Here is a 14,305-nt window from a genome sequence, read left to right as displayed (position 1 = left end):
TTCTTCAGCCCTTAGTCAAATTTAGTGCTAAAATCTGAATTTGGAAATCAACTGGGTCAGCACTTGATTTATATAAGGAAACTGAGGCCCACAGAAGTTAAGTGGTTTTCTTGACTTATATAATTGAGAGAATCAGTATTCTGGAACAAGTATTTCAAATTTAGTTTAAATTAGTTAGCAAGTAGATGTGTCCTTAATGATCAAAACACATTTATTGGCAATTACTTAAGCATGGCATTAACCAGCACAAGTTAAACTGAACCTCATCTTCCCCATCAAGTTTCTCATCTAGAACAGAAAATACTCTCTCTCAGAAAAACTTAGGTTACCCATTCAAAGCGGTTTTGTAAAACATAAACATAAAACAAACAACCTATCATTTAATTGTAGTGATAATATCTTTTTAGTTTGAATTATTACTTTGCAGTTCTAAAGGCTGATGCCATTACACTGATGTCTTCCACCATATATTGGGGGCAAATAAATATATTGTTCAAAAAAATCTTAAATCAAGTAGGATAAACTTATTCTTAAGCATTTATCCTATCCAGCTTCCATCACACTCTCTGCTGAAGTCATTAATAATATTTTTCACTGTCTTTGCCTAAGGTATAAATTAGGATGCTAATTTCTTATTTAAAAATTTTTGCCATTAAGAGCCCAAATCTGATAGTGAAGAGGCTCCAATCTGATACTAATTAGCTATGAGACTTTAAGCAAATTATTTAATGGCTATGTGCCTTGATTTCCTCCTCTATAAAATGAACTGTAGTAATACTCACCTGCTTATCTCTGAGAATCAAAGACATCATTAATGTGAAACTGCTTTATGGAGTTAATAGCACTTTTTGATTATGAAATGGTGGTGGTGGTGATGATGATGATGATGATGATTAGTATAGCATGGATATGAGCGATACTCAGGAAAAACTACCACATCTTGGAATTGTGCCATTTATCTAGTGAGGTAACAGAGTGATCTACCCTTAACATGACTGGAGTCTCGTTTGGCTTGCAACTAGGATTATGTGTTGCTTCCTGGTTGTTAAGGGCTAGAATCATCCTTAACTACTTGGTTTTTGTTATCACTGAGTAATAGCTCCCCACTTAGCCTTCTCCCCCACCCCATGTGAGCCCTGTCACCTGCTGTAGCATAAGCAAAACCTAGAAATGGCAGCCTAGATTTCCATGGATACAGTCAGACATATCATACTACTCCATTTACATTTTTCCATTGGGCAAACACTCACACAGGATTGACCGGGATGAATGCAATTTTCTTCTCTTCCTAACCCTTCCTCCACCAAGAGTACTGAGGTAAGAGATGACAAAATACAGGACTGTGCTCCTTAAGGCTCTTAAATGTGCTTTGTGAAGAGCCTGAGTCACCTTTCTATATTTGCTGAAGTGACTAAAATTACAAATAAACACTATCAGCCACTTGCAAGTTAGTAATGTTTGTAGGAATAAACCTCTGGAAGGCAGGAGCTATCTGTGACATTAAACACCTCATGAGCAAAAGAATTTCAGGTTATGAGTTTACAGATGAAGGGCAAAGAGAAGGTGTATCAAGCCTTAACTATGAATATATATGATTTCCATTTTCCTCACCCTTAGTTTTATAGCCACATAATCTGGCAATATGCATTCATTCAAATTCTTAATATCATCATTAAATATAAAACAAAGACTTGCCGGATGGTTCACATGGTGTATTTTAACAGATATGGGCTTCTTACCCTGAATCACTGATGACTTTATGGCTGAATTTGGACAAATCATTGCCTCTTTTCCTTTCACACGTAAGTTCTCCACTTCAAAAGTCAAAAGTGATTTGACGAGGCTGTCTTTTCTTCAACAATCCCCAAAGTCAGAGCATCGGTTGGGAGTGAAATGGGGGTGCTGTAAGCGCAGTGTTCAAAATCAGTGTGTCTACAACCCACTGTCATTTCTACCAGGCTCTGTAAAATGCGATCAATGTGGAAGATTAAGGTGCTCTTCCAAGGCTCCTGCCCCATTACTTGGGACTTTGAAACTGAGAAGACGTATTTTTTGTAGATTGTGGATGGACACAATGTAACGAAGCTTAGCAGCTCCACCTGCTCCACGCATGCTTGCCCGGGTAATTATTAATGTAATGCCTGCCCAGGTAATTTCTAAGATCTTTAGGCCCCTGAGCAATTTATAAATGCTGTCACTGTAACTCACCCATTTACAGATTATAATATCTCTGAAGCAAGACAAGTTTTCCAGTTTGCTACTTGGCTCCTACACACTGAAAAATATCTTCCTCATATATTTTCTCCAAAATACACTGAGCATGGCTTAAATTCACACTAACCTTCTAAAAACATTTCAACAAACACATATTATCTTCTATTCAAACAATGAGTTCCCCACTTTCATTTATTAATTTTTAGCTCTATATTAGATGTTTCTTTATAATCTAATATAAATTAGATTATAAATTTATTATAATAAATAATAAGGAGGGGTTTGTCTTCCTCCCACCCTGGCACACAACTGCCAGCCTCTCTGCGAGAGAAAATTGCTCTCATATCATTTGCTTTTCTCCGATGCTTACTGCCGCCTACTACCAAAGATTCCTGGATTAAAAACTCATCAGCAATTGATCAGGAAAGTAAATCCTACTTGGCGAAGGCCTCCAAATAGTTTTTCTTCACAAGCACAGTGAGTTTCCAATGTTAGTCACACTGCAGAGGCTAAGATAAATACAGATATAGTGGCTTTCTTTGTAAATGGAGGGTCATGCTTATATTGGTTCTGAGTTTCCCTACAGATAATTAACTGTATCATTGTCTCATTAAGTAAATGTACCACATCAACTAATACTATGCACTTCGGGAACTAAGATGCTTCACGGGTATGAACTTCACTATACAGAAGAGCAGGCAATGCTGGTTGAATTAAAATTTTGACCAAGGAAAGAAAAATTTTTAAAAAAGAAAGAAATGGGTAAAAAGTGAAGACCTATAGTATGCTATTATAGCCTTTGTGGTTTAAAATAGTTCTTAAATTTCTATATAAAATAGATTAAACATTTTATATTGGTAAGTTAAATAGCTCAAGCTTGTGGGAGAGAAGTAGGTGGGTAATAAAGTTTTTTTTAAAAATCATCCGTTATGAAGGGTGAAGTCTATTAATCATTGCACATGACAATTTTTGTATGTCTAATTAAATGTAAATGACTCACCCTCTTTAGCTAATATGTAATTTAATATATCATTTGTGCTCAATTAAGTGAACTTTGACCAAATGAGTTATAATGATGACAGCTACACTGAATACAATAGTAAACATTTCCTTTTGCTTATTTACAGGAGAACATAGTGACTGCCTTATGTAATAATATATGTGAACTGCTCCTATTACAGAAACTACAAAAGACACCAGTATCACTGCTCCTCAGATCCTGACTGACCCTGTGGAATTTATAATTCTATCAACTAAGACATGTGAAATTCAAATTCATGATTGGAAGCCCTTCCCCTTTTTTGTCACAACCATAAATGTGTCAGGGACAAGATTTTTTTAATATGCCAACATTCCCAGTCTTCTTCCATCCTATGACCCACATACGCTATAGACAAGGTAACCAACAAGGGTTCGTCCTTTGCTCTCACTCTTGTGTGAATTATAGGCTTTGCACAATGCTATAAATACACCTGCCACCCTGGACTGTCTGTAGGATTATTAGGCATCCTTTTTCCCAACCTTATCCTTTCAAACTGTCTGAATCCTTCTGTATTAGTTGTGTCTTTTTTAAACTGCATGGAGTTGAACTTTTTAAAAAATCTGGTCCTTTAATTGGAGCATTTCATCCATTTACATTTTGTTGTATTCTTGAATTATTCAAGTCTAACAGTTAGTTGTTTGACCCTCTACCTGGGTAATGAAAACACTTTTGACTCCATTAATCCCTTTTCAGAATGAAGTGGCATTGTTTTTGTGTATATTTATTTTATATGGATACACACACATAATTAGTATATAATATATGTTCTAATAAATATAATATTAATATTTTTATTTGTGCAGGAAATATTTATTTAGGTTAGCCTGTTAAGGTACATTTTGCTTTGTTCTTCATTTCTGCCTACATCTCTTCACTTCCTTCTGAGATAATTTTTCTTCCACCTAAAAAATACCCTTTAGTATTTTCTTCAGTATGAGACTGCAGGTGACAAATCTACTTCAATCTACTTCAACAAATAAAATATTTAAAAATTCATTATTTCAGCTTCATTTTTGAAGGATATTTTTACTGAGCATAGAATTGTATATTGGAAATTATTTCCTTTTAGTTTTGTAAAGGAATCATTTAATTTTTTTCTGGATTCCCTTTTTTCTGTAGAGAAGTCAGTTGCTGTCTAAGAATTGCTCCTTTGAAGGCGATCTCTCTTTTCTCTGATTGCTTTTAAAATTTTTTCTTCCTCATCTTTGATTTTAAACAATTTTATTATTGTAACAAGCCTAACCATTCCCCACCTCAGTTTCATATAGTTTCTTGAATCTATGTCTTGATATCTATGATTAGTTTGGAAAATTCTTAATCATTATTTCTTCAAAAAATGTGTCTGGCCCATTTTTTTTCTGTTCTCTCCTTCTTGGACTCCAGGTAATGTATGTTATACCTTCCCTTTATATCACCTTATTTTTTGAAATTTTAAATTCTTGTCGTCTCACTGCTTTAGTTTGGATATTTTCTTCTGACCTATCTTTCAGATTACTAGTTCTTTTGCTCAGCTGTGTCTAATTTGCTATTAAATCTATCATGGAGTTCTCAATTTTGATTAGTTTTTTTCCTTTTAGGAATTTTCATTTGATTTTCTGCTAAATGATTTAACCTTTTCTTCCTTTAACTTAGTAAGCATTATTATTTTAAACTTTGTGTCTAATAACTCTCTAGGCTTATCACTTTCATCTGTTACATACTAAGGTTTTTGTTGATAATTTGTCTTTTTGAATGCCTGACTACTTTTATTTTGCACAGAATAGCTTATTTACAAATTGCCTGTAAAAATAGTTTGAGAACTAGGACAATGTTATCTTTCTCCAGAGAGGACTGTCTTTGCTTCTGCCAAGTACTAGTGAGCATTAACACTCTGGAATAATCTTTACACAAGTTCAGGGGAGGCATACTGGCTCATCTTTACTCCTAGAATGCAACCCACTGGGGCTCTGAAATAAAGATTTCCGCCTCTTGGCCCCAGGCTCCAATACCTGTCTATTTAGCCTGAGCATTGTCAACAGTGATGCTCAGCCACTCACTGTTAGGCATACTTTCTGGTATTGACAAGTACCTATTTCAATTAGCTTTTCCATGAGGAAAGCAAACCTAAATGCCGTGACTACCTCCTTGATCTTTACCTTCACTCTGGATCCTATTTGATAAATCTTCATAGTTTAGTTAACAATTTGATTCCTTTCATAGTATTTTTTAAAGATTTTGAGCAATTTTTAAAGTTGCCCTTAAGAGAAAGTTTGTTTCTAATTACTTATTTCACCATCATGAAATGGAAATCATAATTCTAACCATCTTCTAAGGTCCAGTTCAAATTTAATCTCCTCTACAAAGCTCTTTCTGCCACCCTTTCTGCTAGACAAAGTTAAATTCTATTTTGTCCCTGTGCTCATGCCCATCATTTTAAACTAGAGCTTAGAGAACTTCTGTCTGTCGTTATGGTTATATATATGTGCCTTTATGAGAAGAGATGATATGTTACTGATAGCTTTGTCAGGAAATCCAAAAACTTGGTCAATGTACTTTGTATTTTTTTAAAATATTGCAACACTTTTGCAATGATGTTGTACTATTTTAACACTCTCAACACATATTACCTATGATTTTATCTATCATTTTTATTAACAGTTTTTCAAAACACACTTACACCATATACAAAGCATCGTGTGGTATTCTAAATTGAATAAAGATAATTATGCAATTATAATTTTGCTTCAAGACTATCACTACTCTCTGCTCGATTATTGAAAGAGCAGCTTTCATCAACGAAATGAAAACTCATTCAAAATCCTGCAGAATGTAAAGATAAATCTTTCAAGATAAGGAGAAAAAGACAGTTTCAATTTAGATACATGTGACATAACCTGATGTGGCAAAAAATTTTGAAATAACTCTAGAAATTACTAATTAGGGGAATAAAGAAATCATGATCTTTTCCCCAGGCTTTCAAATTACCTATTTCCTATTTAATCATTTATACACATAGATGTGTGCATGTGTATATTTTTTTCCTATCATAAGTCTGAAATATTCTATGCCTTTTTATCTTGAATCATTTCTAACCCATGATTTTTTTTTCACAAATGTTCCTTGGTTGTACATGTTAATACTTTTTACCCACTTTGAACAAAAACAAACTTTATATGCGTACAGACGGATGAGGCTTTATTTGGATAATGTAGGATAGATTCATAGGAACCTCAAAGATGCTATGGGGCAAAAGGTACTCAAAACCAGGTAAATCTAACCACCGTGTCCCTTGGACCACATGCCCATGGGGTGCCAACAGAGAGCAGATATTGGACTCAGACAGGTCTGTGTCTCTCAGACTCTTATTTGATGGTTGACTTGAGAATCTTTAGGTCTGCATAGGCACTGCTAGTGTGGCTTTCCATGTTTCTCCTTTACTTGCATGATTTGGCATCAAAAGGCTGCACCTCTAGTAGCACAATGTGCTGTTTTTTCACCCTCTAGTCTGGCTCGATTGTGTAAGATGGTTTCTAGGTACGAAAAACAAAGCAGGTGTATGTGGATGTGTGTGGTGCATGAGAGAGAGAGAGAGAGAGAGAGAGAGAGAGTGTGTGTGGGGGGGGGGGCGCGCGCTGAGTCTGTGTTGTATGTGGAGATGTGGAGTGTGTATATGGGTTATAAGGCATAAAACTAGAATTACAACCTTAGAAAATAGAATTAAGAATTGAAATATACAGGAAAAAGTAAATAATTAGAAATTATTACACTTTAAAAATCAGCAAAATAAGATTTTCAATTTAAAATTGTATCTAAGTTGCAACATCTGACAGAGTCTCATCCAAGTTATCATAGAGCACACATGAGAGCATAAAAAAGGGGGGGGGGGACTAACAATACCACCAGCCTCCTAATGCTGGAATACAAGAGGGTTTTAATTTACCATGGAGTAGATGGAGCTGGATTGTGGAAAAATTTGTGAAGGCTTCACCTCTTGACTTTGCTAGGCTTCATCTCATGAAATAAACACCACTTAAGACAAAGGCAGACAGACACCTTGTACCTCCCTCACCATAAGACCTTGACCTCAGAGATACTGAGTCTGTGCCAAGAGGAAATCCTGGGTCATTCTCTTTTGTGTCACCTAATGTTCCTTGCTTACTTTTACATTCACTAGATTCAGGCCTCCCTGTTGACCCAGATCCACCACTTTCAACTGTACGACTTGGACAAATCCCTCAACTTCTCTAACTCACATAACGTTTCAAAGGTAGTGTCTACTTCACTGGTGTCAACAGATTTAAGCATATAAAGTGCTCAATAAATATTAGCTCATTCTACTATTAAGGGAAAAAAAAGCAAAGATCCTGTTATGTAAAGACAATCTAGTTGTATTATTTTATATTAGTAGCGGCCTGAATCATCAATCCTATTTGCTGATTATTGCCAAAAGGAAGCACAGAGAAATTATTCTAAAACTAAAGTAGCTGTTTTTAGAAGCCATTTTATTACTTTTAATTGGTATATAAATAACAACCTCATACAATGAATTACCTCATTTAGCTATTTTGGTGAATGTTCCACTAACTGTTCATTTTGGAGGGTATACCAGGAAATAGCACTACTGAAAGCTTAGCATTTTATGGGTACTTTATGGATATTTTACTTTTGTCCAGGCAAGACTGTGATTTTACTTGCCCTAAAATTCTTCAGGTATAATTATTTCTGCAATAATATAGAATATATCTCAGGGGACTTTATTGCCCATTTGTGCAGGCACTGAAGTCAATTTGAAAGAATTTAAACAGTTTTCTGAGCAGAATCCCCTGGCACAATTACATCCAAGCAGAGATAGCATGCATGTATTCATATTAGATATCTAAGTTTTCCCCCATAGCCAGACAACTTCATTCCTAACAATTATCACAATTCTGGGTCTATAAATAAATGGCAAAATTGAAGAGTCATACTTAGACAATGCCATGGAATATAATCTAGATTTCAAAGCCATATACATTAGCCTTGAAATTCTGGTTAAGATACATAAGATTCAAGGACAGGTTTTCAGAGTGCTCAAACCAAACACTGTCTCTCATATCCTAAAATATGCATCAGGTCAGTTGTCTACATAACTAGGCTACAATCACTCACACCCTATCCTCCTCCAACCATGAAGAATTATTTTTATTACATCATATGGTGTTATATCACCATCAGCATATATGAAAAACACTTAAGGTACAGCCACAGGGGATATGTCACATATCTACTACATGTCACCTGGGATATTATTAATTATATCACAGTAGTTCTCATTGTGAGAACCTGTAAAAACATTGCCAGTTGCCACCCACCAGCCTTTCTCAAGGCCCTTCTCCTCGCCAGGTTCCCAGGCTCAAAAAGGCAGTTGCTCAAATTCCCAGCCTCTTTTACATGTTCAAGTGGCCAGGGTGACCCAATTCTGGCCAATGTGACACAAACAGGAGTTGGTGAAGGGGAAGTCCAGGAAAGATCTTCCCCGTCCCAGTGAAACGTGAGAGACATAAGAGGAACAATCTCCCCTGCCCTACACTTTCCTCCCCACTTCCTGTCTCCGATGCTTGGAACATGGGCAGACATCTCGCCACCAAGAGAAGACAAACTGAAGGATCAAAAACAACATACTGAAGATGAAAGAGCAAAGGGTGAAAAAAAAACGGGTTCTTAATGACATGGAAGGGCCCTCAGATAAAACCTACAATGCTTACCTCCAGACTTCATATGGAGTAAGATAATCGATATCTACATATGAAGTCACTATTAGTCAGACATTGTGTTATTGACTTCTGAGAGTATTCATGACTGATGCAGGACTCAGAAAATTCTATTGATATTCATGTCAAGTATTTGAAATTCTCCTAAGGATTCAGGTTTGTGATTTCTTCCTCTCATATATATCATGAACACAGGAGTAGGCAATGTTTTCCTTTTTGTGTTGGATTTTAGAAAAGTTAAATCAAGATTTTGTTCTACTTTACATAAAGGGTAATGTTATGCATTTTATTTTGTTTTAGTTTACTTGTTTTCATTCCTCACTTTATTTTATTCCCCTTTGACAAAACTTACTGTTCCCCACAATCCATGTTTCTCTCATTTTTCTTATTCAGAGAAACCCTCTCCATTTCAGGTTTCATCAGGGAACAGGGCTGATCAGCTAGATGTGAATAGATGTGTCCTACCTTGGGTTCCCTAGAACACAAAGACTGAATAAAGGGTGAAAGTAAAGATGCTTTTTGGAGAGGTATAAATTTAGAGAATCAAGGATAAGGATAAAGGGGAAGTGAGGTTTGTAAGAACACAACAACACATAGCCAGTTGCCAGTCAGTTACATCTGTGCAAGGTGTAGAACTTCTCTAGATGAGCTACATAGAGACATGTGCTTTAAATAATTCTGTAAAGGGTATGTGAGTGTCTGCTGAAGAAAAGAGAACTGGGTTTCCTTTATTCTTTTGTTTCTCATTGGTGCAAGTTATCCCATTAAAAATCAACTGCTCATCCAGATTGCCTTTGTCCCTACTGGAAGCCACTCAGAGCACCAAACACCACGTCCTCTGGTGTCACGTGTCATCTAAATTCAAGTATGGTGAGAGAGCCAGAAAATTTAGGTATGAAGCCTGGATGATCAGTAGAGGCCAAGCAGAGAGCCCAGCTTTCTGAGGGCAAAAGACTGGTCTGCCTAGGTGCCCAATTGCTTGGCCAAAGTGAAGCAAATATCTGAAGGTAAGAGAAGGGTCCAACGCTAAGGGAATCTGAGGAGCTACAGAAAATGTGTATCAATACAGAAGTGAGGAGTGTCATGTGTTAGTCACTTCCTTAAGAGGAAGCTGCTTGCCCTTCACACTTGATTTTCTCTCCGACTGAAATTTAAACACAATCATGCTGAACAAAGCAAAAAAAAAAAAAAAAAAAAAATAGAATGAATCTCAGTGGAGACCCTCACAGAGCAGAGCTGCTACCTGCCCTAGACCACCTACCTGTCTCTGGACTACTGCATTAGTGATAAATAAATTTCCATCTCATTTGAGCAATTGTATAAAATGGGTCTTTGGGTTTCAATGGTTCTTTTTGTTTTTCAAAAAGAACTGTTTTCAAACAGTTCTTTTTGGTTTTTTCTTCCTTGCTTTCACTGTATTCTGACTTATGCTATCCTGTGACATCAAATATATCCTTGTAAGGTTGCTTAATTTCTTTTTGGAAGGGTGTACCTTGCCTCATCTGTTTGTAACTTCAAATCCTTGCCCACACTTCTCCACCTGTCCTCTTCCCCATTCGTGGAGGACATCAGTGAGCTTCCTTGCCCTCTGGCTTCCAGGTAGAATTGACAATGGGAACACCGTAAGAAGTCAGAGGTGGGTAGAGAATGACATTGGGGTGTTTGCTCCTCTTGGATCCCCTATCTGTGTCTGGCTGTCTCTCCACTGAAGGTCACTGCTCCTTTCAAGGCAGCCCTCTCTAGAAAATTCTCTCCTTTCGTGTTTTAGTTCCACTTTGTCCCCTCATTCCTTTAAACCTGCAAGTAGTACCAGCTCCATAGTTACCATCCCAGCATTGCTGTACTATTTCTTGTGGTTCTTCTGTCAAGCCCACACTTCTGTAATTGGTTTGTACAGAAATAGATTTTCTTGGAATAGTCTTAATTTATACTTGACCTCTTTTTTTGTTGGGACCCTGATTGGAACAAAACAAAACAGTGTGTAAATAAATGAAATTTCTAGATATATCTCTCCTTATTCCTTCCCTTACCATCACGGCCTCTCTCACCCTTATTGGCCCCTGATGGATGTCAAGCTTGTGGTTACTAGAAGGAACAGTAACTTACAGAGAAGATGGACTTCTGCTGCTGTTTGGACTCTTCTCTAATTTTGTATAATTTTTGTCTGCCTCCCAAATTCATCTAAGAAAGATCCACATTCAACATCACCAGAAGATCTGCAAAGATAATGTTAGCTTGTTTCTGTTACATTTCTTCACAAAAGATTTTTTTTAAGAATAATGAAGCCCTATGTAATAGATTTTAGTTTTTATCCTGCCTTAGCTTCTCTTTAAAACTCAGTCTCCCCAGGCCTCAGTTTACTTATTTGTAAAGTAAGATAACTGAACCAAAAATACCTTCTAGGTTCTTTCAACACAAAATGTCTAGAAATTTATTATTACAATTAAGTTCTGAGTGATAAATAGGATATATTTAGCAGACCATTATTTTATACAGATGATATAGAAACAAGATGCATATGTGTACATGTGCACCAACATCTTTTTTTTTATGAAGCAATTTTAAGGGTGCAAAGCAACATATCTCTCATCCCAACAAAGTTCTCTAAAATATAGTTTTATACCTGGAGAAAAGTGTAAAAGCGTCACACAATCCTCGAATATCATCCCACAGGAAGGGCATTTATTCAGACTGTTTTCAATCTCTAATTTTCACCAAATTATGCTTCTATGAATCATCCGCATACTGTCTGATGTATAGTCCAACAATCCCATGAAAGATGCTCAAACTACCATACCTATTTTGTGAATTAGGAGGAAATGAAATGAATTCAGAAATGGTTTCTCCATTTTATTATTCCCTTCCTCAGCTGGAGGTAATGAGGAATAAATGACTACTGTCGATCTTCAACTTGATTCAGTGCATACTAGGAAATAACTTGAGATTTAGATGATTATAAATAATGAAAATTTATTTCAAAGTTATCAAACAATACACTAACAAATTGCTAGTCTCTCTAAACCCAACTTGACACAGTGTTAATATCCATCTCTGGATATTAACAGGACTGTTGGTTTATCTCTGTAACTCTAGCATCTTGCATAGCACTCGAACCCACAGTAGGCATTCAGAATATATTTGTCAAATTAACAAATTACTGGATAAAAGAATGTACCCCTTCCCTACCATTTAGATTATATGCAGCATATATTGATCTTTCTTTCTAAAAAATGTCTAGAAGTCTAAATTCTAAGTCTTATATAAATGAACATAAAATTAGTAATCTAATTTTCTAACATAAACACTTAATTGTCCCACAAAATGTATATCCAGATGCAAGCAAGCAATTGCATATGCAAAACAATAATTTGCAAGTAAAATGACTTGCTTGCATGTGTGAGAACATATTTTACAGGTGCAATTTAGGTGCAAATTTCTGAAATTTTGAACCCAGGAATTCAACCCAGCTAACATATTTTTACTGCAATATGAAGAACAAAATGGAAAAGCTGCTTTGGTTCTAAAAGTGTACTAGCACCTACACTGCTATATCAAGCAGCTTAATGCCTTGGGGTATTTGGGCAAGGGGAATTAAAAATAATAACAGGGTTATTTCATTTGGGAATATAGTTCTTAACTGAGAAGTTACTTTAGGTTTAAATTCCAAATAAGTTTTCTCACGAGCTCATACGCTCTCACACGGAACTGCCTACAGGCAAAATCAGGGAGGAGGAGAAATTTGTCTCAGGAACCTATCTCTTATTCCTCTGTTTTCTGCTTCTTTTTCCTAATCTCATGGTCATTCCTCTGTCTCCAAAGTTTTCAATAGTTAGCTGACCTCATAAACCAATTTGAAACCATACCACCTCATATTTCAAATATTTCTGACCCTCCTTACCAAGATCAAAATAAACATGTTTACACATGTTAAAACCATTTTGCAATATTTGGCAGAAATTATAATTATGATGTGAGTTTATTAATAATACAGATTCTATGGCCCAGCTATGAGAGATACTGATTCTGTAGGGCTGTGATTGGGCCCAAGAATATGCATTTTTAATAAGCAGTCTAGGTAATTCTGGTGTAGACCAAATTTTGAGAAACATTGCCTTAAAATCTCTGGTCTTTCCTTTCCAAGATGACACCTAACTGCAAATTATGAGTTAAACCAGCAGAGTTGGTACTAGATGATGGATTTTAGCATAAGAATTCAAAAAGCCTCATACATTAACTCAAATAACTGAGGCAGTACAACGTAGTGGAAGGAACTTGAATTATGAGGTTGCTTGGACTTTGCTTTAAAACTGTGCTCCTCTGCTTGTGAGATATATGACAATGGGCAAGTTACTGAACTTCTCTGAGCCTCAGTTTCTTCACAAGTGGATTTAATTAAACCTCCCTTCCCAGGTCTGTGAGGACTGAGCAGCAGCAAAGGAAGGGGGCCAGGTCCCTAAGAAGCATGTGGAAACAGAGCTCTCTCCCTGGCATGTTAAGGGGACAGCTGAACATGTCCTGAGAGCCTGGGAGTGGCAGGGGCTTAGGCTCAGACTTAGAGGTTTTGCAGGGAGGAAAGAGGGGGGTCCGAGTGGTGAGCTATGCCCAACACACTCTCAGGAGCAGACTTGTATAAAGATTTTCTGCAGATGTTGGCACTGATAGATGAAGATAGCAGGAATTAGGTACAATTCCTGGAACTATCCAAGGCTCTCTGAATTAAAACACAAACCTGAAGAAATTGTTTTAAAAGAGAGAGAGAGAGAGAGCCCCAGTTTGATCAGTATGAAATGGGTATAACTTAATGAACTGCGGGTTCAAAGAGAAGATTACATTCAATTCCAGAAAATGTAAGAAAGTTTCATTTAATACATACCTAAGGGTGGGACTGAGCTGTCTCCCGCTTTGTGTCATGTGTAACGTACTGGGCAGGATGCTTTATAGGAATTATGTTCTCAAGAACTGTTGGCTTGCTTCACTAGTCACCAAAGGCAAGCAGTTCAGGAAATACATGCAAAAGAGGAGCGGGGCTTCAGGCTGGTCTTTCGGTGTCCTGGCTGACATGGTAGTCTTAGAAAAACTGTCATGAAGAAAAAGTGAAATGTATGATTTTGTGCTGGCTCCTGTAAAATTTTTATAAAACATGGTCCCTGCCCTCTGAAAATGAATAAGAAAGGCAGATAAGAGCAGACCTCGTGGAAGCTGGCTGTTGATCAGGGCAGATTCCAGTAGCAAGTGAGCTTGGAAGGGGTGACTTTTTCAAAACTGAAGAAAGACAGATAGGAGACTGGCCTCATGCAGCAGTTTAAGGACAGTCAGAGCA

This window comes from Cynocephalus volans, chromosome 16 (genome assembly GCF_027409185.1).
Source record: "Cynocephalus volans isolate mCynVol1 chromosome 16, mCynVol1.pri, whole genome shotgun sequence".
NCBI lineage: Eukaryota > Metazoa > Chordata > Mammalia > Dermoptera > Cynocephalidae > Cynocephalus > Cynocephalus volans.
Note: the sequence above shows the minus strand (reverse complement) of the source record.